Below are 26831 nucleotides of genomic sequence, written 5' to 3'. Positions count from 1 at the left end.
CTAACGGAGGTTGTGGGGCCTGACGTAATCCCCCTGCTTCAGGTTTCTCCACAGGCCACATTTCAACAGGACACATATTGCGAGGAATTTACAAGTCTTCTTCGAAGAGCGACGGGTACCATTGCTTCCCTGGCCTACACGTTCGCCAGACATATCGCCCATCGAACATGTCTGGGACATGGTTCGTCGGCACCTGGTGCGTCACGGTCCTCCAGTAACTGGTGTCATGGATTTGTGGGCTCCGATACAAACTGCGTGGAGGGAAATGCCTCAGGAACGCATTCAGAATTTTTTTTTATTCAATGCTACGGCGTATAGCAGCTCTAATTGCAGCGCATGGTGGCCACACGACATACTGAATAAGAAGGGCTCAAAGGACATGTAAAGAATCGAAAACGTAATCATTTGTTACTTGTCATGTACCTAACCTGTGGTATTAAATAAACTGAATTCATGCGTTTTCCTTCTTGGTGTTGTAAATTCCACAAATGGTAGTGTGGATAACAGCTTGCTTAGTCGTACAATACCTTCAACTAGCTACATGTAAAACAAAAATAAAAATGAATAAAATGTCTATTGTTGTAGTATTTACTTATGTATATCCATCCCAAACCATTTACTGTGCTTCCAACGTATGCCATACTATTTACATAATACGTCCGTAGTTGTAATATTTCTTTACGTGCATCTGGCCGTTATCATTTACTTTCGTTCCAATGTATACCAAAATAATTAAGTAACACTTTATAACAAACTGAGTGCTTTATTTGTTTCTCTTAATTTCAATCAGTTCTCTTTTGATGCAAGTAGTAAGTAATGTAACGTTAGTAATATGTAAATTGCTACTGTCATATACATGTATACAACGAAATATTTCTGAGAGTGGAAGTCTTTGGCAATGTTGTTGTTGTTGTTGTTATTGTGGTCTTCAGTCCTGAGACTGGTTTGATGCAGGTCTCCATGCTACTCTATCTTGTGCAAGCTTCTTCATCTCCCAGTACGTACTGCAGCCAACATCCTTCTGAATCTGCTTAGTGTATTCATCTCTTGGCATTGTTCTGGTTGTAATATCGCCATCTTTGTATACATACTCGCATGTAGTGAAACTTCTTAGTGTGTGAGTGGTGCTTTAGATTACGTACGTGCATATACATCAAAAAGTGCGTCATACAGTTTTCGCTGCTGCAAGATGACAAGAATTCTGCACTAGAACGTAATGGTGCTGATTTTTCATCGTAAGGAACCGAAACATCTTCCCTTTAATGATTTGTTTACATCACTTAAAATCGTTGTGAGGCACAATTACAGTTAAAAAGACATTGTCTCACATCTTGTTTTGGTTGTTGGGCACCACCACCCCAAGGATATTCCATCAGTTGGGAAAACAAAAAGCGAGAGATAAGGTGCACTAGCCGCCTAAAGATGAACCTGTTGGTTCTAAACCGGTAAAGGTGGTATTTAAAAAAATAAATAACATTGTAAAAAGAGGCTGGTCGCTTCTATGTAAGAGTCAACCTATAAAAGACCCTGCGTTAATCGGCAAGCAGTTACGGTGCACTGTGGTGGGTGTTCTTAATTACAACATGGTCCGCACACTGGAGAGAATCATCGGGAAATTGAAACAAGGGCGAAGAGTGACAAGCGTACCCAGGCAGTTTGGTATTGCTCACAGTATCGTTTCAGATGCATGAGGAGCATTCCAAACGACAGGCACTTCTGCCCGGAGGACAGGAGATGGTCGACCATGGTCAACTTCAGCATCATGTGACCTGCGCTATGTCCAATCGTTGTTGTGTGGGAAAGGCAAGGAGGAAACCATACCAAACATCTGGTGCAATTAAACCAAATTTAACAGGACTGCAAGCCACACAGTCGCACACTGACTGCTTGGGGGTGGTCTCCTTGGCCACCGACCAGTACGTTGTGTTCCATTGGCACCAGCACATCGGCAACACCCTTTGTGATGGTGCCAATGGCATACGGATTGGAGTGAGATCGCTTGTTCTTGTCGGATGAGAGCAGATTCAGTTTGGGTAGTGATTCTGGACGTACCCTCATACGTCGAGAGGGGGGACACGTAATACACCCAATAATATTGTCGAACGTGGTCATTTTGGTGGTCCAATCGTTGTTGTGGGGTGAAGGCATAATAGTACATGGACTTTCTGACCCCCAAATCTTTTATGACGCTACAATCATTGGTAAACGTTTTTGTGGCTCTGCACTCCTTCCTCATGTTGGTCTTTTCAGAGGTGCATGCGCTCCTGGCTTTATTTTTAGCGCAAGTGGAGGAGCACACGGGATGAGAGGGTATTTCGCGAATGGTCTGGATCCCCGTTACACGAACTTAAATCCCATCGAGCCTGCGTGGGAGGCTCTCGTCAGACGTACTGCAAGGCGTCTGCATGCACCAACGATCAGCCAGCAGTTTTGGGAGAATGGAACTCCCTACCATAAGACCCCCTTACCAATCTCGTGGTCAGCAAGGGAGCACGCTGCAAAGCTTGAATACCGTCCGTGGTGATTACACACTCTTCGTATTTCTTTCAGTTAGCTCTGTACTATACTGTAGCAGTTCTTTCTACGAATGTTCCATGTTTCATCAGTGTATGTTACTTGGAATTAACACGTCATGCAAAAGCTACTCTCGTACGCAACTTTTGCATACATGTGTACCATGACAATATTTACACAGTATTCAATCCAATGAAAATTTTAAGTACTTTAGCAAGAATCATCAGCCTTTAGAATTCGACGTTTAGAACTTGACTGCCAAACTAGGCTTCTAAACTGGAACCCCGCACGCATTCGTCAACTGCACTAGCCATTGTTTTTGCAAAAGGTGGAAGCCAACTACACATTAGCAAGAATTCCAGAACTCTCATCGCGCAACAGATACCTTTTCCTAGTCTAAAGTCAAAGTATTTATCTACACTACGAGGAAAAACAGATAGTAAGTTGCCATTGGAACTAGTGCCATACAAAACATTACACTATCGAAAGTGTGCTGAGAACATATATACCATTACCTGTCACTTGAATTATAAAATATTATTATTAGCATGATAACAGAATAGTTCAGGACTGGGACCAAAAATTTAGGGTTAAAGGATGTCAAGGACAATACTTGTTAATGACACTGTTATTCTCAGTGAAAGTGAGAAAGAACTGCAGACCTGTTAAATGGCACGAACTGTTTAATAAACACACATTATATATTCGTATTAGCCGCATAAAGATGAAAGTAATGAGGAGTAGCAGAAATGAGATTAATTAGAAGCTTGCCATCAAAATTCAGGACCACTAAGTCGACGAAGGGAAGGAATTCTGCTAGACTGGAAGCAAAAAACGCTTGAAGTAACAACCAACGAATAAAAAGAAGACTAGCGTAGATGAAGAGGGTTTTTTTCGACCAAAGGAAATCTACTAGTGTCAAACATAGGCGTTATTTTGGAGTATAGTACTGTACAGAAAGGAATCGTGGACTGAGGGAAAACCGAAAAAGTAGAGAATCGAAGCCTTTGAGACGTGGTGCTACAGAAGGATGTTGAAAATTAAGGGCACTGGCTAGATAAGAAATGAGGAAGTCTATCAAACAAACAATTTGCAATTATACTTGAGGCAGCAGGAGACGGTAAAAACTGGAGGGGAAGACAGAGATTGGAATGCGCCCAATAAATAATCCAGGACATTGGGCGCAAGAGCTATTCTGAGATTAAGAGTATCGCACAGGATAGGAATTCATGGCGGACCGCATCAGACCAGTTATAAAACTGATGACGGCCCCCCCCCCCACACAATAACGTCTTATCACTATACATTCACAGAACAAAATAGTTGTGGAAGGCACCGTTATGCAGCCTGCTGGCTAGACCCCGCTATTTACAACTAATTAAGAACATTTTCCGTCCTGTTGTGTTGTCGTGTTTGCGCGATCATTCTTTTTTACATCGTTGGCTGGACGGATTGCGTGTGTAGCTGTTCTACCGGCACGGCGAACAACCCGTGTTGTAAGAGATACAGTCTCACGAGGTCATCCGCGGACAGCGAAAGCGCCCGACGCCATTCTCATTCACTGGACGACTGCGCTGCAGCAAGCGGCATAGAAATGCGCCGGCAATCTTGCTAGGCCAGACAAACGCTACGATGTGCCTCCATACCCTATAGTGATTCCTTATGCGGCACAGAGGAATATCTCGTCTCCTGTCTGGTTATCCAGACTGAATATTAGTTTTCGTTTGAAAAGAAAATCGTACCGCATTAATGAAAAACAGTATAAATCATACCAGATTTAAAGAACGATCGAAAGACAGGTGTATAGAATTGTTGGCTAATATCAAATACGTCACTTTCTTGTAGATCTGTGGAATAAAATCTAAATTTTTATATGCTGCAACTTTATCGTGACGGCGGAAACAATATTTGTACGTCGAAATTCGAGATATAGTTAGTGGCGGAGAGTAGATAGTGTACCAGAGTCATCGCCCCTTCCCAATTCGTTTGCGAACCAAATGTTGGAAGGAATAGATCTGCCTAAGACCGAATTTCAGTAATTTCAGCACCTTGTCCACTACGCGTGATGCTTGTCGAAGACACAAACGTGTTGTCTGACTGTACTGGGAGCATGTGCTCACAGAGCTTTACAAGTAAGACTCTCCGTGAGGCACAACGTCTATCTTGCAACGTACCGCGTTACAGTTCATTGAATACTTCTGTGACTAACTCGCGCTCACTAAAGAAATCTGGGGTGAATTGTGCAGCTTTCTTTAAAAAAATTCTGCCTAACCCATTAATCCAAGTAGGTAGATAATAATTACTATTAATTCACCAATTTTTATTGTAACTTCGAAGATGTCTTTGTGATCTGAAGACAATAACTCATATTGTTTGATGCAAAGGATAAAGGAACTTCTGTATCAACAACACGATGACAAGAGTATAATACGATCCTTCCTTTGTAGATTAGATTAGAACTTTTCGTTCAAAAAGATCCGTCCGTAGGGAAGCTCAAAATGGCTCAAATGGTTCTAAGCACTTTCGGACTTAACATCTAAGTCATCTAGACTTAGAACTAGTTATACCTAACTAACCTAAGGATATCGCACACATCCATGCCTGAGGCAGGATTCGAACCTGCGACCGTAGCAGCCGCGTGGTTCCGGACTGAAGGGCCTAGAACCGCTCGGCCTCAGCGGTCGGCCGTAAGGAGGTACTCCAGGACATATAACATGTAGAGAAACATGAATATGTAATCAATATTTACAAAGAAAAACAAATACGCTATTGTACCCTCCACAGATCCCAAGTGAATTGGTCATCATGAAGGTGGAATAAGTAAAAAAAATCTTAAACACATTTTCACTTGAAAGGTAATAAATAACTTCTCACGAAACAGGTAAATGTTTAATGCACTGAGGTACATATGATGATTCTTAGACTACTCCAGACAAGCACCTTCACCAGATCTACCCTCTCGTAGAAATAGCTCTCCCCTCCCCCTCTCCCCTCCCCCCCCCCCCCCCCACCTCCATATACGGCGGCAAGTAGCTGCCGGTGGAGAGGAGACACAGATAATCGCCACCTTCAACACGGGCACCAAGAACAGCCCAGGCAGCTTCGCTCAAGAAAGAGCTTCCTTCGGACGTCATAGCCAATCAACGTCAATGTCGAAGACAGGTGACTTCGTCTATGGAAAGAGACAAATCCAAATCCTATCCTGGAGCTGAAGGAAGAACTTCCGGCTGGAAGTAAATCTTTTACTTCAACAGGCTGAGAACTAGGACCTTTGCAAATGTAGCCTTGCCCGATGGTCTACTTAAATTGCCACCGCTATGTGACTGTGGAAACTTCCAAACGAACGACTATCTACAGATGTGCCCAAATTTCAGCACAAGCTGTACCCCGCTAGATTTACAAATAGCTAATGATAAGGCCTTCTGTGTAGGTGATCACTGGGCAAAACATATTTATACTTTAAGTTTTATTACAATTGACTTACACTAGATTTTAATGTATTGTGTTCTGGACGGCAGATAAAATATGGTTAACTGATTATGTCGTCCTCTTGCGTAAAATATTCCGGAAGTAAAATAGTCACCCAGTCGGAAATCCGGGTGAAGACTACTCAGGAGGATGTCGTCATCAGGAAAAGCAAAACTGGCATTCTACGGTTCGAAGCGTGGAATGTTAGATCACTTAATCGGGCAAGTGGGTTATAAAATATAAAAAGTGATATGGGTAGGCTGAAGTAAGATATAGTGGGAATTAGTGAAATTCGGAGGCAGGAGGAACACCCGACTTCTGGTCAAGTGAATACAGGATTATAAATACAAAGTCAAATAGGGACAATAACAGGTTACATAACGAGTAATAAAGTAGGAATGCTGGTAAGCTACTATGAACAGCATAGTGAAAGCATTATCGTAGCCAAGACAGAGACGAAGCCCACACCTACCACAATAGTACAAGTTTACATGCCAACTATCTTCGCAGATGATAAAGAGATTGAGGAAATGTATGATGGATTAAAAGAAATTATTCAGATAGTTAAAGGAGACGAAACTTTAATTGTGATGGGGGACTGGAATTCGATAGTAGGAAAAGGAAGAGAAGGAAAAATACTAGGTGAACATGGACTGGGGGAAGGAATGAAATAGGAAACCCCTGGTAGAATTTATCACAGAGTATAAGTTACATCATCGCTAACACTTGCTTTAAGAACCATAAAAGAAGGTTGCAAATGTGAAAGTGACCTGAAGACACCGGATGGTTTCAGACTGAATGTATAATGGTTAGACACGGATTTAGGAACCAAATTTTAAACTGTAAGACATTTACAGGGGCAGATGCAGACTCTGATCACAATTTATTGATTATGAACTATAGATTAGAACTGAAGAAATTAGAAAAAGGTAGGAAATTAAGGAGATGGGACTGTTCAGAGGCAGCATTAGGCAACGATTGACTCGAACAGGGAAAAGGAATGCAGTAGAAGACGAATAGGTAGATTTAAGAGATGAAATAGTGAAGGCAGCAGAGAATCAAATCGGGAAAAAGGCAAGGCCTTGTAGAAATATCAGACACATTGAATTTAAGTGACAAAAGGAGAAAATTTGAAACAGAAGCAAAGGAAGCAAGCGAAAGGGAATACAAATGTCTACAAAAATTAGATGTACAGGTAGTGCAAAATTGCTAAGCAGAAATGGCTAGAGGACAAATGTAAGGATTTATAAGCATATTTCACTAGGGGAAAGATAGATCGGGCGTATAGGAAACTTAAAGAGGCCGTTGGAGAAAAGAGAAGCAGTTGTATGAATATCAAGAGCTCATATAGTATAACATTCCTAAGCAAAGAAGGGAAATCCGAAAGGTGGAAGTAGTATATACATAAGGGAAGAGAAATTGAAGGCAATATTATGGAACTAGAAGAGGACGTAAATGAAGAAGATGTGAGATACATGATTCTCCGAGAAGAATTTGACAAAGCTCTGAAAGGCCTCATTCGAAGCAAGGCCCCAGGGATGGACGATAATTCGTCAGAACTACTGATAGCCTCGGGAGAGCTAGGCATGACAAAACTCTTCCATCCGGTGTGTGAGACAGGTGAAATACATTCAAAGTTCAAGAAGAATATAGTAATTCCAACGAAAGCGGTTGCTAACAGGTGTGAAAATTACTGAACTATGAGTTTAATAAGTCATGGTTGCAAAATACTAACACGCATTCCTTACATAAGAATGGAGAAACTGGTAGAAGTAGACCTCCAGGAAGATCAGTTTGGATTCCGGAGAAATGTAGAAACACATGAGGCAACACTGGCCCTACGACGTATCTCAGAAAATTGGGGAAGGAGAAGCAAACCTACGTTGTTGACTGGAATACTCTCTTTGAAACTTTAAAGATAGTAGGGGTAAAATACTGGAGCGAAAAGTTATGTACAACTTGTACGAAAACCGGTTGGCCGTTATAACAGTCGAGCGGCATGAAAGAGAGGTCGTGGTTGAAAAGGAAATCAGACAGGATTGTAGCCTATTCCCGATATTATTCAAGATGTACACTGAACAAGCAGCAAAGAAAACCAAAGAAAAATTTGGAAAAGGAATTAACGTTCAGGGAGAAGAAATAAAAATTTTGAATTTTGCTGATGACATTGCAATTCTGAGAGAGTCAGCAAAGGACTTAGAAGAGCAGTTGAATGGACAGTGTCTTGAAACGAAGACATAAGATGAACATCAACAAAAGCAAAACAAGGATAGTGGAAAGTAGTCGATTAAATCAGGAGATGCTAAGGGATGTTGTTGTTGTGGTCTTCAGTCCTGAGACTGGTTTGATGCAGCTCTCCATGCTAATCTATCGTGTGCAAGCTCCTTCATCTCCCAAAACCTACTGCAACCTACATCCTTCTGAATTTGCTTAGTGTATTCATCTCTTGGTCTCCCTCTACGATTTTTACCCTCCACGCTGCCCTCCAATGCTAAATTTGTGATCCGTTTCTGCCTCAGGACATGTCCTACCAACCGATCCCTTCTTCTAGTCAAGTTGTGCCACAAACTTCTCTTCTCCCCAATCCTATTCAATACCTCCTCATCAGTTACGTGATCTACCCACGTGATCTTCAACATTCTTCTGTAGCACCACATTCCGAAAGCTTCTAATCTCTACTTGTCCAAACTATTTATTGTCCATGTTTCACTTCCATACATGGCTACACTCCATACAAATACTTTCAGAAACGACTTACTGACACTTAAATCTATACTCGATGTTAACAAATTTCCCTTCTTCAGAAACGCTTTCCTTGCCATTGCCAGTCTACATTTTATATCCTCTCTACTTCGACCATCATCAGTTATTTTGCTCCCCAAATAACAAACTCCTTTACTACTTTAAGTGTCTCATTTCCTAATCTAATTCCCTCAGCATCACCCGAGTTAACTCGACTACATTCCATTATCCTCGTTTTACGTTTGTTGATGTTCATCTTATATCCTCCTCTCAAGACACTGTCCATTCCGTTCAACTGCTGTTCCAAGTCCTTTGCTCTTTCTGACAGAATTACAATGTCATCAGCGAACCTCAAATTTTTTATTTCTTCTCCCTGGATTTTAATACCTACTCCAAATTTTCCTTTACTGCTTGGTCAATATACAGATTTAATAACATCGGTGAGAGGCTACAACCCTGTCTCACTCCCTTCCCAACCACTGCTTCCCTTTCATGCCTCTCGACTCTTATAACTGCCATCTGGTTTCTGTACAAATTGTAAATAGCCGTTCGCTCCCTGTATTTTATCCCTGCCACCTTTAGAATTTGAAAGAGAGTATTCCAGTAAACATTTTCAAAAGCTTTCTCTAAGTCTACAAATGCTAGAAACGTACGATTGCCTTTCCTTAATCTTTCTTCTAAGATAAGACGTAAGGTCAGTATTGCATCACGTGTTCCAACATTTCTACGGAATCCAAACTGATTTTCCCCGAGGTCGGCTTCTACAAGTTTTTCCATTCGTCTGTAAATAATTCGAGTTAGTATTTTGCAGCTGTGGCTTATTAATTGATAGTTCGGTAATTTTCACATCTGTCAACACCTGATTTCTTTGGGATTGGAATTATTATATTCTTCTTGAAGTCTGAGGGTATTTCGCGTGTCTCGTACATCTTGCTCACCAGATGGTAGAGTTTTGTCAGGAGTGGCTCTCCCAAGTCTGTCAGTAGTTCTAATGGAATGTCTTCTACTCCGGGGGCCTTGTTTCGACTCAGGTCTTTCAGTGCTCTGTCAAACTCTTCACGCAGTAGCGTATCTCCCATTTCATCTTCATCAACATCCTCTTCTATTTCCATAATATTGTCCTCAAGTACACCGCCCTTGTATAGACCCTCTATATACTCCTTCCACCTTTCTGCTTTCCCCTCTTTGCTTAAAACTGGGTTTCCATCTGAGCTGTTGATATTCATACAAGTGGCTCTCTGTTCTCCAAACGTCCCTTTTTTTTCCTGTAGGCTGTATCTATCTCACCCCTAGTGAAATAAGCCTCTACACCCTTACATTTGTCCTCTAGCCATGCCTGCTTAGCCATTTTGCACTTCCTGTTGATCTCATTTTTGAGACGTTTGTATTCCTTTTTGCCTGCTTCATTTACTTCATTCTTATTTTTTCTCCTTTCATCGATTAAATTCAATATTTCTTCTGTTACCCAAGGATTTCTATTAGCCCTCGTCGTTTTACCTACTTGATCCTATGCTGCCTTCACTACTACATCCCTCAGAGCTACTCATTCGTCTTCTACTGTATTTCTTTCCCCCGTTCCTTTCAATTGTTCCCTTATGCTGTCCATGAAACTCTGTAAAACCTCTGGTTTAGTCAGTTTATCCAGGTCCTATTTCCTTAAATTCCTACCTTTTTGCGATTGCTTAAGTGTTAATCTACAGTTCATAACCAATAGATTGTGGACAGAGTCCACATCTGCCCCTGGAAATGTCTTACAATTTAAAACCTGGTTCCTAAATCTCTGTCTTACCATTATATAATCTATCTGATACCTTTTAGTATCTCCAGGATTCTTCCAAGTATAAACCTTCTTTTATGATTCTTGAACCAAGTGTTAGCTATGATTAAGTTTTGCTCTACCAGACGGCTTCCTCTTTCATTTCTTAGCCCCAATCCATATTCACCTACTATGTTTCCTTCTCTCCCTTTTCCTACTGTCGAATTCCCGTCACCCATGACTATTAAATTTTCATCTCCCTTCACTACCTGAATAATTTCTTTTATCTCGTCATACATTTCTTCAATTTCTTCGTCATCTGCAGAGCTAGCTGGCATTTAAACTTGTACTACTGTGGTAGGCATGGGCTTTGTGTCTATCTTGGCTACAACAATGCGTTCACTATGCTGTTTGTAGTAACTTACCCGCACTCCTATTTTTTTATTCATTTTTAAACCTACTCCTGCATTACCCCTATTTGATTTTCTATTTATAACCCTGTATTCACCTGACCAGAAGTCTTGTTCCTCCTGCCACCGAACTTCACTAATTCCCACTATATCTAACTTTAACCTATCCATTTCCCTTCTTAAATTTTCTAACCTACCTACCCGATTAAGGGATCTGACATTCCACGCTCCGATGCGTAGAATGCCAGTTTTCTTTCTCCTGGTAACTACATCCTCTTGAGTAACCCCGCCCGGAGATCTGAATGGGGGACTATTTTACCTCCGGAATATTTTACCCAAGAGGACGCCATCATCATTTAATCATACAGTAAAGCTGCATGCTCTCGGGAAAAATTACTGCTGTAGTTTCCCCTTGCTTTCAGCCGTTCGCAGTACCAAAACAGCAAGGCTGTTTTGGTTAGTGTTACAGGGCCAGATCAGTCAATCATCCAGACTGTTGCCCCTGCAACTACTGAAAAGGCTGCTGCCCCTCTTCAGGAACCACACGTTTGTCTGGCCTCTCAACAGATACCCCTCCGTTGTGGTTGCACCTACGGTACGGCTATCTGTATCGTTGAGGCTCCCCACCAACGGCAAAGTCGATGGTTCATGGGGGGAGGATGCTAAGGGTATCAGATTAGAAGACGACAGACTTAAAGTTTTTCTATTTGGGCAGCAAAATAACTGATGATGGTCGAAGCAGAGAGGTTATAAAATGTAGACTGGCAATAGCAAGAAACGCATTTCTGAAGAAGGAAAATTTGTGAACATCGAATACAGACTCAAGTGTTTGGAGTTGTTTTCTGAAGGTATTTGTCTGGAATGTAATCATGTGTGGAAATGAAACACGGACGATAAACACTTAGAGAATAGAAGCTTTCTATGTGTGGTACTGGAGAAAAATACTGAAGATTAGATGGGTCGATCACGCAACTGATGAGGAAGTATTGAACTGACCTGGAGAGACAAGATATTTGTGGCACAACGCGATCAAAAGAAGGGATAGGTTGACTGAACACATTCCGATACATCGAGAGATGCTATCTGGACAGAGAAGGAGGCCTTAAATCTTCGTGAATATTATTTTGGCTTCCAATATTGTTCCCATTAATTTAGCTGATGCTCTAAAAAAGAGATTTTTAATGACAAATGTCATTAGGGAGTAAATATATTGGAAAGCAGTAGTTAGTATATCTAGCTCCCTCATCAGGCCTCTCTAGGATGTTCTTGAGTTCACGCCACAAATAATTTTTACTATACGTTTTCGGACCCAGAAAACCTTAGCCAGTTCTGTGGGATACTCCTAATTGAATTTATTATCACTCTGAAATACCAAGAATTAAACGCTGTCAAATTCTTCTGTCTGTATGTCGTCATATTTTAGTTATATACATGCAGGAAACTGCAGGTAGCTTGCCTGTTTCGAAGTTAGTGACAAGTAATTGCCTGGAAAATTAAATGTCCATGAAAATTTCATTAACCGGCCTTTTTAAGACTATACGCCATTTACTATTTATTACAATGTTTGTACCGTGTGCAAGCAAAACAAACTTGGCATCAGGTAATGTTACAGACGAAAGGTCATTGATATCTACAAGAAAAAGTAATGGTCCTGAGATGGAAGCTTGTGGGACACCACATGTAATTATTTCCAAGTTGGATTATGCGTGATAGCTCAACACAGATTAAACTAAAGTACCTCATTAAAGTTCCCGATTTGTGTTACAAAACTTCCTGCACAGCCGAAAAGTCCAGTTTTGATTGACACTGGAAGAAGTATCTCACTCGTAACATCCTTCCCACAACTTCGATGGAACTTCATAAAAACCTAGTGAGATGCACTTACTAAAAATCTGGACAAGTTTTTTGGATGGATTCCCCTCAAATCACATAACTATGAGAAGAATGTTGGAGCTAACTAAAGCAAGCAAGGTAATTAATAGGGGATCTCAAAAGCAACATATACCAGGTTGGAATGAAACTAGAATTTCTAAAAAGTGGTGATCTGGAAATAACGGATAACTTACTACATCACCTCGATATAGTCAGACGTACTAGGTGTATCGAGACTGCTGAGTCATCCAATTTTCAAACATCAAACAGAGAATCATGGTCATTACTAAGGAAGTTAGGTGGAATCGAAGTAAGAGTAAGGGACAACACCCATATTTCAGCCAGTAGCATTGTCCACATGTACTGTCTACATCCAGAGCACCATGGGATGAAGCTCGTACAAGATACATCAAACGCAAACTTACACTCTCTCAAAAAGAGTACTAAAGAGCAATTTGACTTTACAGGAACTTTCTCTGCACCTGTAATTTCTGTTGCTCTTAAAACTCTAAAACATGGAAATGCACCGGAATATGCATCCCGAATATTTTCATCACTGTGGGAACTATGCAAAATGATGGCTGGCAGAATTTTTCTGTGACATTATATCTAGTTCAGTTCCACAAAAGTGAAGCAATCAAAAACTACAGCAAATATCAAACCTGGCAATTCATCAGACAATCAAAACAATAACGTCCAAACTACATTACTGAATAATATTTATAACTAAACTAAACTAAACTTCTCCCAAACAGGCCATGAAGGCCAAACGGTACCGATAGGCCGCCGTGTTATCCTCAGCCCATAGGCGCCACTGGATGTGGATATGGAGGGGCATGTGGTCATCACAACGCTCTCCCGATCGTATGTCAGTTTCCGAGACCGGAGCTGCTACTTTTCAGTCAAGTAGCTCCTCGGTTGCCTCACAAGGGCTGCGTGCGCCCCACTCGGCAGACCTGATGGTCACCCATCCAAGTGCTAGCAAAGCCCGACAGCGCTTAACATCGGTGATCTGACGAGAGCGGGTGTTACCACTGCGGCAAGGCCGTTGGCAGTATTTATAATGCTCTGAAAAACTACGAGACATTCGAATTAGTTCAGTGATCTTCCAAGACTTTCCTATTGAGCAAGCTAGATTCTGACCAGGAGAAAGCTGTTCTGTTCATGTCTCATCACTAACAACATTCATTGAAGCTGGATATTAAGTGAAGATGAAAACATCAGCTGCTTTCGTTGACTTAAGTCAGCATATGATACGTTTCGGAAGCATGGTCTGCTTTATAAATAATTACAAGTTATTCTATGCAGGCGGACAACAAAACTAATTGACAAAATTTCATAAAAGATAGTAGCTGTCCCAAAGTAGTTAATAAATGCTTACTTCAGGGATATGTCTTCTCTCCTCTCTTGTTAAATGTACACTCCTGGAAATGGAAAAAAGAACACATTGACACCGGTGTGTCAGACCCACCATACTTGCTCCGGACACTGCGAGAGGGCTGTACAAGCAATAATCACATGCACGGCACAGCGGACACACCAGGAACCGCGGTGTTGGCCGTCGAATGGCGCTAGCTGCGCAGCATTTGTGCACCGCCGCCGTCAGTGTCAGCCAGTTTGCCGTGGCATACGGAGCTCCATCGCAGTCTTTAACACTGGTAGCATGTCGCGACAGCGTGGACGTGAACCGTATGTGCAGTTGACGGACTTTGAGCGAGGGCGTATAGTGGGCATGCGGGAGGCCGGGTGGACGTACCGCCGAATTGCTCAACACGTGGGGCGTGAGGTCTCCACAGTACATCGATGTTGTCGCCAGTGGTCGGCGGAAGGTGCACGTTCCCGTCGACCTGGGACCGGACCGCAGCGACGCACGGATGCACGCCAAGACCGTAGGATCCTACGCAGTGCCGTAGGGGACCGCACAGCCACTTCCCAGCAAATTAGAGACACTGTTGCTCCTGGGGTATCGGTGAGGACCATTCGCAACCGTCTCCATGAAGCTGGGCTACGGTCCCGCACACCGTTAGGCCATCTTCCGCTCACGCCCCAACATCATGCAGCCCGCCTCCAGTGGTGTCGCGGCAGGCGTGAATGGAGGGACGAATGGAGACGTGTCGTCTTCAGCGATGAGAGTCGCTTCTGCCTTGGTGCCAATGATGGTCGTATGCGTGTTTGGCGCCGTGCAGGTGAGCGCCACAATCAGGACTGCATACGACCGAGACACACAGGGCCAACACCAGGCATCATGGTGTGGGGAGCGATCTCTTACACTGGCCGTACACCTCTGGTGATCGTCGAGGGAACACTGAATAGTGCACGGTACATCCAAACCGTCATCGACCCTTCGTTCTACCATTCCTAGACCGGCAAGGGAACTTGCTGTTCCAACAGGACAATGCACGTCCGCATGTATCCCGTGCCACCCAACGTGCTCTAGAAGGTGTGAGTCAACTACCCTGGCCAGCAAGATCTCCGGATCTATCCCCCATTGAGCATGTTTGGGACTGGATGAAGCGTCGTCTCACGCGGTCTACACGTCCAGCACGAACGCTGGTCCAACTGAGGCGCCAGGTGGAAATGGCATGGCAAGCCGTTCCACAGGACTACATCCAGCATCTCTACGATCGTCTCCATGGGAGAATAGCAGCCTGCATTGCTGCGAAAGGTGGATATACACTGTACTAGTGCCGACATTGTGCATGCTCTGTTGCCTGTGTCTATGTGCCTGTTGTTCTGTCAGTGTGATCATGTGATGTATCTGACCCCAGGAATGTGTCAATAAAGTTTCCCCTTCCTGGGACAATGAATTCACGGTGTTCTTATTTCAATTTCCAGGAGTGTATTTACGTCTGATATTCCTCCAACACACTCCAGAAACTTTGGCTATGCGGATGATTGTGCAATAGCTACCCAACACAAAATCTTCGAAACAACTAGAGAAATCCTAATTTCTGATCCAGGGATCTTACGCCATAACGTCTGTGGATTGAGGTTACAATAAATAATTAAAAACGGAAGTTATATTTTCCACCTGTTCAATAAATGGGCACACAGAGCCACAGATGTCTATTTTGAGGGGGACGTGCTTCGTCATAACACGCATCCAAAATCCTTTGGGATCACCTTATACTAGACACTTTCTTTAAAGGAGCACTTGACACAAATATCTACTGAGTCCAAAGCAGAAATAACATTCTTAATAAGCTCTGTGGCATTACTTGGAGATCGTTAACGGGTGGTCGAGTATAGGGACTTGGGTTGATGTACTCAGCAACAGAGGACTGTGCGTCTGCCTGGCTTCATAGTCCATGCATATTGTTAGTAGGTCAGTGTGATCCACTCCACATGCTGGTTACCAATCTTGAGCCACTTTCCACCGCCTGATATCAGACAGAAGAATGTGCTACTACGTTAATATCGGAAGACTGTTGATAACATAAACCTTGCATTATCAAAGGACGCAATTTCCGTTTAGTGAAAAAGACTGCAATCAAGACATTCAGAATTCTTATTGTAGGTAAATTTAGCGCTATCGATGAATGGAGTGGAACGGAATGACTCCAACTAGATAAGGACACAGTCTACGACAAACAGTCTCGAAACTCAATAGGACAAAAAAATGCAACCGTTTGACAGAAGCAGCGAAGTTAGTTCTCCAAGCAGCTAGAATACAATGTCAGAAGAATGGAAGTATATCGACTGAGAAATAGCTATTTTTTATGGTGTTACTTCCGTATTTCCCAATCGCTAAACGGGGCAACATTTTTTTCCATTACGAATAGCAAAATGTAATTAAAACGAACATCCCCCATCTTTCTAATTTTAACTTGTAATAATAACGTCTAATTGCAATGTAATATAGAGAGTGAATCACCTAAAACTGGCACCAAAAATATTCCGTAAATGGAAACTACTATTGATGTGCAGTTTTCACAGAACGGATTAGTAGTCAGAGGCTCGTACTGTTAGCTAATCAACATATTGTAATAAAGTGTATTTTAGTGCAAGAATACACTTTTTTAAATGGAGCAATGCCTATTCATATTAACAGACTAAATGCAAAATAAATGCAGTGGTGTTTGTTGCAGGATCCTAGTGCGAGTCGTTTACGAGGTAACGTGTTTTGAAAAACTCGTACACCGACGCTTGATTGCACGTTCAAGATGCCTAGTTGCTAGGTACGAGCGTCACTCCAAAAGAAATGCACACTATTTTTTAAACCATATTTTATTCTACATGTTTGAAAGTTTTACAGGGTGTAGATACATCTTTTAGGGACAATATTTTCATTTCTCCACGTAATTTCCATCCCTCTCAACTGCCTTACGCCATCTTGGAACCAGCGCCTGAATAACCGCACGATAAAATTCTGGACCAACCTGTTGGAGCCACTGTTTGGCAGCGTGCACAAGGGAGACATCATCAAACCTTGTTTCACGAAGAGAGTCTTTCAGTTTTCAAAAATGGCACCCACCACACATGTGGCATCTGTTGATTCAAAGTAGTTCAATTGGCTCTGAACACTATGGGACTTAACATCTGTGGTCATCAGTCCCCTAGAACTTAGAACTACTTAAACCTAACTAACCTAAGGACATCACACACATCCATGCCCGAGGCAGGATTCGAACCTGCGACAGTAGCAGTCGCGCGGCTCCGGACTGAGCGCCTAGAACCGCGAGATCACCGCGGCCGGCTTTCAGTTTTCCAAAGAGATGATGGTCACATGGAGCCAGGTCAGGACTGTAAGGCGGGTGTTTCAGTGTTGTCCATCCGAGTTTTGTGATTGCTTCCATGGTGTTTTGACTGACATGTGGCCGTGCATTGTCTTGCAACAGCAAAACATCTTGCTTTTGCCGATGTGGTTGATCACGACTCAGTCGAGCTTGAAGATTCTTCAGTGTCGCCACATATGCACCAGAATTTATGGTGGTTCCACTTGGCATGATGTCTACAAGCGAGAGTCCTTCAGAATCGAAAAACCCCGTAGCCATAACTTTTCTAGCAGAAGGTGTGGTTTTGAATTTTTTTTCTTGGGTGAATTTGCATGATGCCACTCCATCGATTGCCTCTTCGTCTCTGGTGGAAAATGATGGAGCCATTTCTTCCTAGAAATTCATCTCCACCATTCTCGTACTGTTCCAAAAGTTCGCTGCATACGGTTTTTCTTGTTTCTTTGTGAGCAACTGTCATCCTGGGAACCCACCTGGCACAAACCTTTTTTAACGACATCACTTTCAGTGTTCTGCAAACACTTCCTTCCCGTACCCCAACGTAGCGTCACAATTCGTTCACTGTGATGCGTCTGTCAGCAGTCACCAATTCGTTAACTTTCTGCACATTGTCTGTAGTGTTTGCAGTACGAGGCATGCCGTTGCGAGGAAAATCCTCAATATTGCCGTGCCCGCTTTCATCACCGAGTAACTGTACTGCGATCGACAAGAGCATTTCATACACCTTTTTGAACCTCTTGTGGATGTTTCCCACTGTGTCGTTTTCAGAGCACAGGAATTCTATGACAGCACGTTGCTTCTGACGAACGTCAAGTGTAGCAGCCATCTTGAAGACATGCTGCTACGGCGCCACTCACGGGAACAGTTTGAACTAAGTATGAAAACAAGCGGGAAGGATGTATCTACACACTGTAAAACTTTCATACATGCAGAATGAAAACTCAATTTTTAAAAATAGTGTGCATTTCTTTTGGTGTGACCCTCGTGCAATTTTGTTATGTTTTCTTACGGTGTGCTTGTGTGTTACTGAAGTACACTGTTACTGCCTCGTCCGCTGGCGTGTGAAAGTCCAAGCATTAGGTATTGAGTGGACATTGAAATTTACCAATGCAGAAAAAAGCCGACATGCTCATGGTGTATGATGAGTGTAGGAAGAACGCAGTTCGTTCTTGTACGATGTAAGCGCCAAGATATACCAATAGGTGTCGACCATCTCGGCCTCTTCAATTAATTACCTGAAAGTGATTGTTGAACACATAGACAACGTAATGGAAGGAAACAAGTGATGACAGAAAAGCGAGAAATTAATGTTATTGCTCTTGATGTAGCTGATCCGCACGTTAGCTCCCGTGCAGTCGCACGAGGAAGTGGCATGAAGCAGGCAAGTGTGCTACCCATTCTCCATCGACATTTCTCTCCATAAAAAGCTGAATCGAAACGGTTACGAGAATCATGTTAACTCCTGTGCCTGTGTCCCTAGATGTATCATGTACCCTGTTTAGTAATGAGGCCACATTTACCAATTATGGCCAGGTAAACCGCAAAAACGTGCACAATTCTTCTGTTGACAATCCCGTAGGCTTCGTCAGTTGGAACGTCTGTGTCCATGGAGCGTAAACGTGTAACGTGAGACAGTGAACCATCAGCTCATAGGCCACTTTTTCATAAACGGAACACTGAAGGTGCACAAATATCACAGCTTCCTAGCAGACCATCTTTCACGGAAGCTAGAAGACCTTCCTCAACAGACTAGGAGAAACGTATAGTAGCATCATGATGGCTATTGAGCCCAATGTGCACGAAGTACTATAGGATGTCTCCACGAACTGTTTCCAAATGGTTGGGCTGGACGCCGACAATCTACACCTTGGCCGGCCGTTTCCCCGGACTTGACACCTGAAGACTTTTTTCTGTGAGGAAAACTGAAAGACGCTGTCTACAAGGACATACCAACTACATCGGATGATATGAAATGACATGTCACTGCAGCCTATTCGGACATCTCCGCCGAAATGCTAGCACGTGTGCAGCAGTCGTTCCGTACCAGACTGGAAGCCTGTATTGCCGCTGTCGGTGGTCATTTTCAACACAACCTGTGACGGTCAGTTGTCTCGTCACATAACGAGAGTACGCACGTGTGCTGTTCTTTAGTGTGTGCTTCCACAGGCATTGTACAAGATTCGGTATGTGAACTTTGCAAAATACATTGTCTCACAAACCACTCGCTCTAGGATCTTTCAACATACACCAACGAAATGCTGATTTATCCTACTTTTAGTTTGTTGATGTCAGTAGGCATTCCGGAATGAGATTTCCGCTGTGCAGCGGAGTGTGCGCTGATACGAAACTTTCTGGCAGATTCTCGGTCCGGCACACAGTTTTAATCTGCCAGAAAGTTTCAATAGGCATTGTTAGATTTTAAAAAAAAGGGTGTGTTGGCATAAAAACACACTTTCTAAGGACGGGTTCAATCTGTTGAATGGGTAACAGTACGAGCCTCTGACTACCAATCCATTCTGTGAAAAACGCACATCAATAGCACTTTCCATTTATACAGTATTTCCAGTGCAAGTTTTAGTTGATTCACCCTGTATACGGTTCACAGCAGCCGAGTCGTATTAGTATCATCGCAAACACTTTAACGTGAGAAATGAATTATAACCTCGATGGTGCAAGTTCAGAAGGAAATGATAAAGAGTATATACTAAGCACTCGCTAATGCTGCCGTCAGTAGGCCGGCTTCTCTGTAATCCGGCCTATATCCAGCCTCTAGAAATGACGCATACAATAATAAATTGTTATGTGCAACAATGTTGTTCGTTACAATTTTAAAAGGTGCTCTACAAGTTTGAAATTATGGCTTCTTTTTAAGGTTCAATATCACGGCTTTTAAAAGGAAACGCCTTACACTAGACATCAAGCAGTACCTCGTAATTATAAACAGTCGAACTGAGGTTCTTCGCAGAAAGCCATTGCTATTGAGTACAACGTTGGACGATCAACTGTACATGACTGAACATTATCAGACGAAGAGATAATAAAAGTGAACAAGATAGTTATGATGAAAGTGATGAAAAGAGGACGTAAGAGCAGAGAACATGAAGATATTTCACACTGCTGGCGCCGAAGCTGCAGACATCTTCCTGGAGTGCATTATGCAACAGATATACGGAGTATCGATGTAATGCTTGTAAAGCCGTTGTGTGATAATGCATACAGCCGCAACGTAACGTCACTGCGACAACTGAAAATTAGGGTCATGTTTCATAGCTGATGACACTTGTGTAGCCATGCGGAGTGGCCACGCGGTTTAAGGCGCCATGTCACGAATTGCGCGGCCCCTCCCGCCAGAGGTTCGAGTGCTCCTTCGGGCATGGGCGTGTGTGTTTTTATTAGCATAAGTAAGTTTAAGTTCGTTTAAGTAGTGTGTAAGTCTAGGGACAGATGACCTCCGCAGTTTGGTCTCTTGGTTCACACACATTTGAATATTTGAACACTTGTGTATGTATACGCTCAAGGGCTACGTTTTCTATGAAAATGAATGTACCTTTGGATGTAACAAATTACGAGTATAATCCTCATGTCTTTACAAGAAATAATAAGACACTCTCAATAATTCGGGACTTCCGTTAATCCTGCTCTCACATGTGAGAGGAATGGCCGGATTAGCAAGAGTCTAGTTTTTCCTATGTATTTTCTGATGTTTTGCGTGTTTCTGTACAGAGATTAGAGTCACTTTTATTGTTTCAAAACTAAGAAAGGTTTGTCCATCTTTGGACATCTCAGTTAAATTAACTAAATTAAATAACTGTCAAATCTACCTCCATTAAAAGCTTTTCACTATCAAATCCATGATAAACAAAAATCTATTGCAACCTTCCCCCTCCTAACTATAAGATGCACCTTGACCTGAAACATTGTAATAAATCAAGAGAACTGTAACTCTATTAGCCGCTATTGATTTCTATAAAAGACGTTTTAGCCTTGTCTTTGCTTCTATGCCTTGCGTGTACCTGTCTTGTTCATTTTTTCTGCTTCTCAGGTATTTTTTTAGCCTACATCATAATATGCCTTTCCATATTTATAGCCCCCCAATAAGCTCCGAAATATTATCTCATTTGCATTTGGAATGTGTTTCTCCAATGCACGTGCACAGCAGACAATAGTTTACATCTACATTTATACTCCGCAAGCCACCCAACGGTGTGTGGCGGAGGGAACTTTACGTGCCACTGTCATTACCTCCGTTTCCTATTCCAGTCGCGCATGGTTCGCGGGAAGAACGACTGCTGGAAAGCCTCCATGCGCGCTCGAATCTTTCTAATTTTATATTCGTGATCTCCTCGGCAGGTATCAGTAGGGGGAAGCAATATATTCGATACCTCATCCAGAAACGCACCCTCTCGAAACCTGGACAGAAAGCTACACCGCGCTGCAGAGCGCCTCTCTTGCAGAGTCTGCCACTTGAGTATTGCTAAACATCTCCGTAACGCTATCATGGTTACCAAATAACCCTGTGACGAAACGCGCCGCTCTTCTTTGGATCTTCTCTATCTCCTCCGTCAACCCGATCTGGTAGGGATCTCACACTTATGAGCAATACTCAAGTATAAGTCGAACGAGTGTTTTGCAAGCCACCCCCTTTGTTGATGGACTACATTTCCTAAGGACTCTCCCAATGGACCTCAACCTGGTACCCGCCTTACCAACAATTAATTTTATATGATCATTCCACTTCAAATTGTTCCGCAAGCATACTCCCAGATATTTTACAGAAGTAACTGCTACCATTTTCGCAGTGTGTTTCTACATGGAAGCCGCTTGGAGGGATTGCAGTAGCGAAGTTGCAGAAACACGACTAGAATATCGTGGCTCGTTGTCTTGAACTCTTGTAAGGCTTCTAGATCATCAAACAGTACTCAAGAATTAGTCGAGTGAGTGTTGCGTAAGTGACTTCTTGTGTGGGTGAATTTATGTTCCTTAGGGGATCTTCCCACAAAACTGAGTCTGCCATTCCCAGGGATGGCTCTATGCTGTCGCTTCACCTTAAATCGCTGCAGACGAGGACTCTTAGATGCTCCTACGTTGCGAATGATTCCATTGGTTGAAACTGATACCGTAGACAAGCGATGTTGCATCTGTTTTTCTGTTACATACATTACGTCACACTTGTTTACATTTTGAAATACATCACAACCCGGCACGCTGGGCAGAAGGGTTACAGTTAAGGTACGTCTTGTTATCGTCAGGCTTTCTCCAAGGCCACAGAAGAGTTGACTACAGTGTTATTCTTTGCTCTGCAAGGGGTGTCCCATTAAAGGCTGACTGACAGCTGAGAAGGAGGAGATAAGTGTTTAGCGTCTCGTCAACAAATGTGTCATTAGAAACCGAGCACAAGCTCGGATGAGGGAAGATGGGGAAGGAAATCGGTTCAAAGGAATCAACCCGGCATTTGCCTGAAGCGATTTAGAGAAATCACGGAAAACATCAACCTGGATTGTAAGACACGGGTTTGAACCGTCGTCCTCCCGAATGCGAGTCCAATGTGGGGACCACTGCACCACATCGCTGGGTCAGCTGAGGAACGCAACCGAGTTCCGAGAACCTCAGAAGCTAGACCTGTTTCTAAATATAAGATAGGCCGGGGTGGCCGAGCGGTTCTAGGCGCTACAGTCTGGAACCACACGACCGCTACGGTCTCAGGTTCGAATCCTGCCTCGGGCATGGATGTGTGTGTTGTTCTTAGGTTAGTTAGGTTTAAGTAGTTCTAAGTTCTAGGGGACTGATGACGTCAGAAGTTAAGTCCCATAGTGCTCAGAGCCATTTGAACCACTTTGAATCAACAGATGCCACATGTGTGGTGGGTGCCGGCAAATGACCTATGTGGCCAATACAGAAGTTCTCTGGCCACTGTTGGGTAGCAGTTTTACATGGACAGCACTTAGGCAGGAAGCGAGGAGCAAGAAATGAATTAAGCTGCTCTGCGCATTGTCCCAGGGTTGTGGTACCTGAAGATAAAACTGACGTGACACCGTTCTGAAACACCTGGAGATCGACACATCTCTGTATTTCGTAACAAGTTTCTAAAGATTTCAGTTGCGTAGACACAACTCTGTAGACGCCGTCTTAGATCTGCCGAGGTCATCGAACATTTACATTATGAAGTGTGGAGCATATTACATTATCTTGAGGTACAGCAGACGCTAGCTTTGTTTCTGGTCAAGCCTCCACATTAAGAAATAAATACCTTTATGTACTACTGATCCCTTACCCAATTCTTCTCACGAATGACTCACTGTCATTTGACGTCGACTAGACGATAAATAGTATAGGACCAACTACAGATGGACTACAATGACAGTACTGTATACCTTTGCCATTTCCTGCGAAAGGGCAGAACATATCTATTCAACCAGTTCTATAGGAGCTCCACGGAGCAATTAATCTTACAACTGAACAGTGACTGGGGATACACTTTTCGTGTCACCCAACACGATCCCCAGCATGCCCTTCAACTTCATTGGTCATTACGATTAACAGATTTGTCGTCTTCTGAGCCACTGGGTCACACGTAAGGAGACGGTGTCGGATACGATGTGTCATGTCGTTAACATCCCGTGGCTAACTGCAACAGATGTGGAAATAGACGGAATATTGTCTGCCGAGACGACAATCCAAATATCTTTGATCGTCTCTCTGCATCGCTGCAGGAGTGTACTGTAACCAGTGGAGGCTATCCAACATAAAGAGATTATTATCAAAGTCAGTCTCGCCAAAAATGTACAGGGGCTGGACGAAACTAAGAAAACATCACGAGAAACGCATACTTGAACAAAAATTGCAAATGCTAGGCAAGCTTGCAGGTTGCGCCGTTGTATCTGACAACAAACGCCAATGCCCTCAATACATCACAAGCCTTAACTGCTGCTGCCCATATGGCAGCTGCTTCCGTAACCAAGGTAGCCGAAGTGTTTGGTGTTTGATGAGGCACCCCATCGAGGATTTGTACGGCATAAATGGAGGCAGAAAAACACCATAACATCATCTGTTAAGTTACTTCACAACTAAACGTTGTACTCGCGAAGCCTGTCAGCGCCAAAACAACAAGAGGAGAGCTACATGACCAAGGAAGTGCAGAGCGAGCTGGAATTCCATGACCACTCATCACAGATGCAAATGTTGTGCCGAAGCCGTAAAACCTGGAGTATAGAGCAATGGAACAAAGTCATTTTGTCGGATGTGTCCTGTTGCACACAGTTTCCAACTTATGGTCGAGTTTTACGTGGGAGTTCGGTAACGATTTCGGGAATCACATCGCGGTATTCCATGTGCTTCATGGTTACTCCACAAGGTCTCACTATTGCCAAGGATTACGTGACAATTTTGGGTGACCACGTCCATCCCATGGTACAATGTTTGTTCCCCAATGATGATGGTGAGTCCCAAGAAGACAGAACCGCTGTTCACACAGCTTATGTCGTCCCGAACTGGTTTTGTGAGCACGAGTATTAATTGTTGAGTCTCTCCCGGCCACCAGAGTTACATAATCTCAATATTACTCAACCTTTGTGTTCTACTTTGAAGAGAATGGTGTATGATCCCTGTCCCCTCCATCGTCGTTAGATGTTCTTCACACTATTTAACTGCAAGAATGGTACGAGATTCTCTTGAAAACCATAGAAGACCTGTATCTATCCATAACGAGACGACTGGTAGCCGTTTTCATTGGTAACTGTTTCCCTACTCCGTATTAGGCATGATAAGGTGGTATGTTTTTGTTGTTCCCTTGTTATGGTTCAAATGGCTCTGAGCACTATGGGACTTCACATCTGAGGTCATCAGTCCCCTATAACTTAGAACTACTTAAGTCTAACTAACCTAAGGACATCACACACATCCATGCCCGAGGCAGGATTCGAACCTGCGACCGTAGCGGTCGCGGTTCCAGGCTGAAACACCTAGAACCGCTCGGCCACACCGGAAGGCTTCCATATTATGGTTCACCCCCTCGTATAATCCTGTGTGATGCTCAAATGCAGTTTTCAAAAAAGAAGTTTATGTCACCATGATAGCTGCTTTTATGAGAAAATACCCTATTGACGATTACTATCGGTACGAGGTGCTATTATCAAGTCGATTTAAACAGCAGAAAGAATACCACAAAAGGATGGAACTGTATAATTATTTTATATAAATTATAACAGTAATGAGCGGAAAATTTCGTGTAGGTACTCACATAAAAATACGTTTGGTGGGATAGGTTAAAACACAAAACGTCATATCAAAGTTAACAGTTGATTTTGTCGCGGAAATATACATCAAAACGCGCAAGAAAACACAGTTCGGAGGTCACACCTAAAAAATGTACAGAAAAGAATCAAAACGCATCAACTGGAGCAGCAGTAAAGATAAATAAGGAGAAATAGTGAAAAGGAATCGAAGTTCAGAGAGAAGAAATAACAACTTTAATGTTTGCTGAAGAGACTTTAATTATGTCAAGAACGGCAAATGCCTTGGACAATAGGTTGAGTGGAATGTGTGTTGTCTCGAAAATAGATTACGAGCTGATGCTAATAAAAATTAAACAGTAATAGCGGGGTGTTGTAAAATTTAGTCAGATAATGCAAGGTAGATTAGAATCGGAAATGAGAGGCTGAAAGTAGTAAATGGGTTTTGCTGCTTCAGCAGTAAGGTAACTGCCATCGATAAGAGTAAAACGGAGGTAAAAAGAGAAATACATTAACATGTATACATATTATGTAGTCTCCCACCACGTTTTTCAGTCTGTATGTAAGGGCTAATGTCAGGAATTATTGTAGGGATTTTGAAACGATTAGATTAACTCACGATGGAGGTTTGCGTATATCATCACACATTATAAAAAAAGTCGTCCGACCGTAGATACTTTGTGCTACCCATGAAAAGCCGGGGCTGGTCGCTTGCCCAATATAAATTGTGTTAGTGTGTCTTTTCTGAAAATATTTGTACGGAGCGAAGCATATGTGTGGGAGTGAAACGTAGACGATAAACAATACAGACGAGATGGTGTGCTACGGGGCAATACTGAGGATTAGAGGGGGAAACCGGGTAACTATCTAAACGACGCTGTATCAGATTGGGAAGAAAAGAACTTAATGGAACAACTTGACTAAGGGAAGAGATAGAATGGTGTATTCTGACATACCAAGGAATAGTTAATTTGATAAAGGAAGAAAGAAGAAAGGGGAGGGAGGCCTAGGCATAAATATAGGAAACACTGCAGTTTCAATGCCTACTGTAGGTGGCAGTAGTTATGCAGAGACGAAATGAATTGTACAGAATAGACTAGCTTGGACA

Source organism: Schistocerca gregaria, chromosome 1 (assembly GCF_023897955.1).
Source record: "Schistocerca gregaria isolate iqSchGreg1 chromosome 1, iqSchGreg1.2, whole genome shotgun sequence".
In the NCBI taxonomy this organism is placed as follows: domain Eukaryota; kingdom Metazoa; phylum Arthropoda; class Insecta; order Orthoptera; family Acrididae; genus Schistocerca; species Schistocerca gregaria.
The sequence above is the reverse complement of the archived record's forward strand: the minus strand, read 5'-3'. Positions refer to the sequence as shown.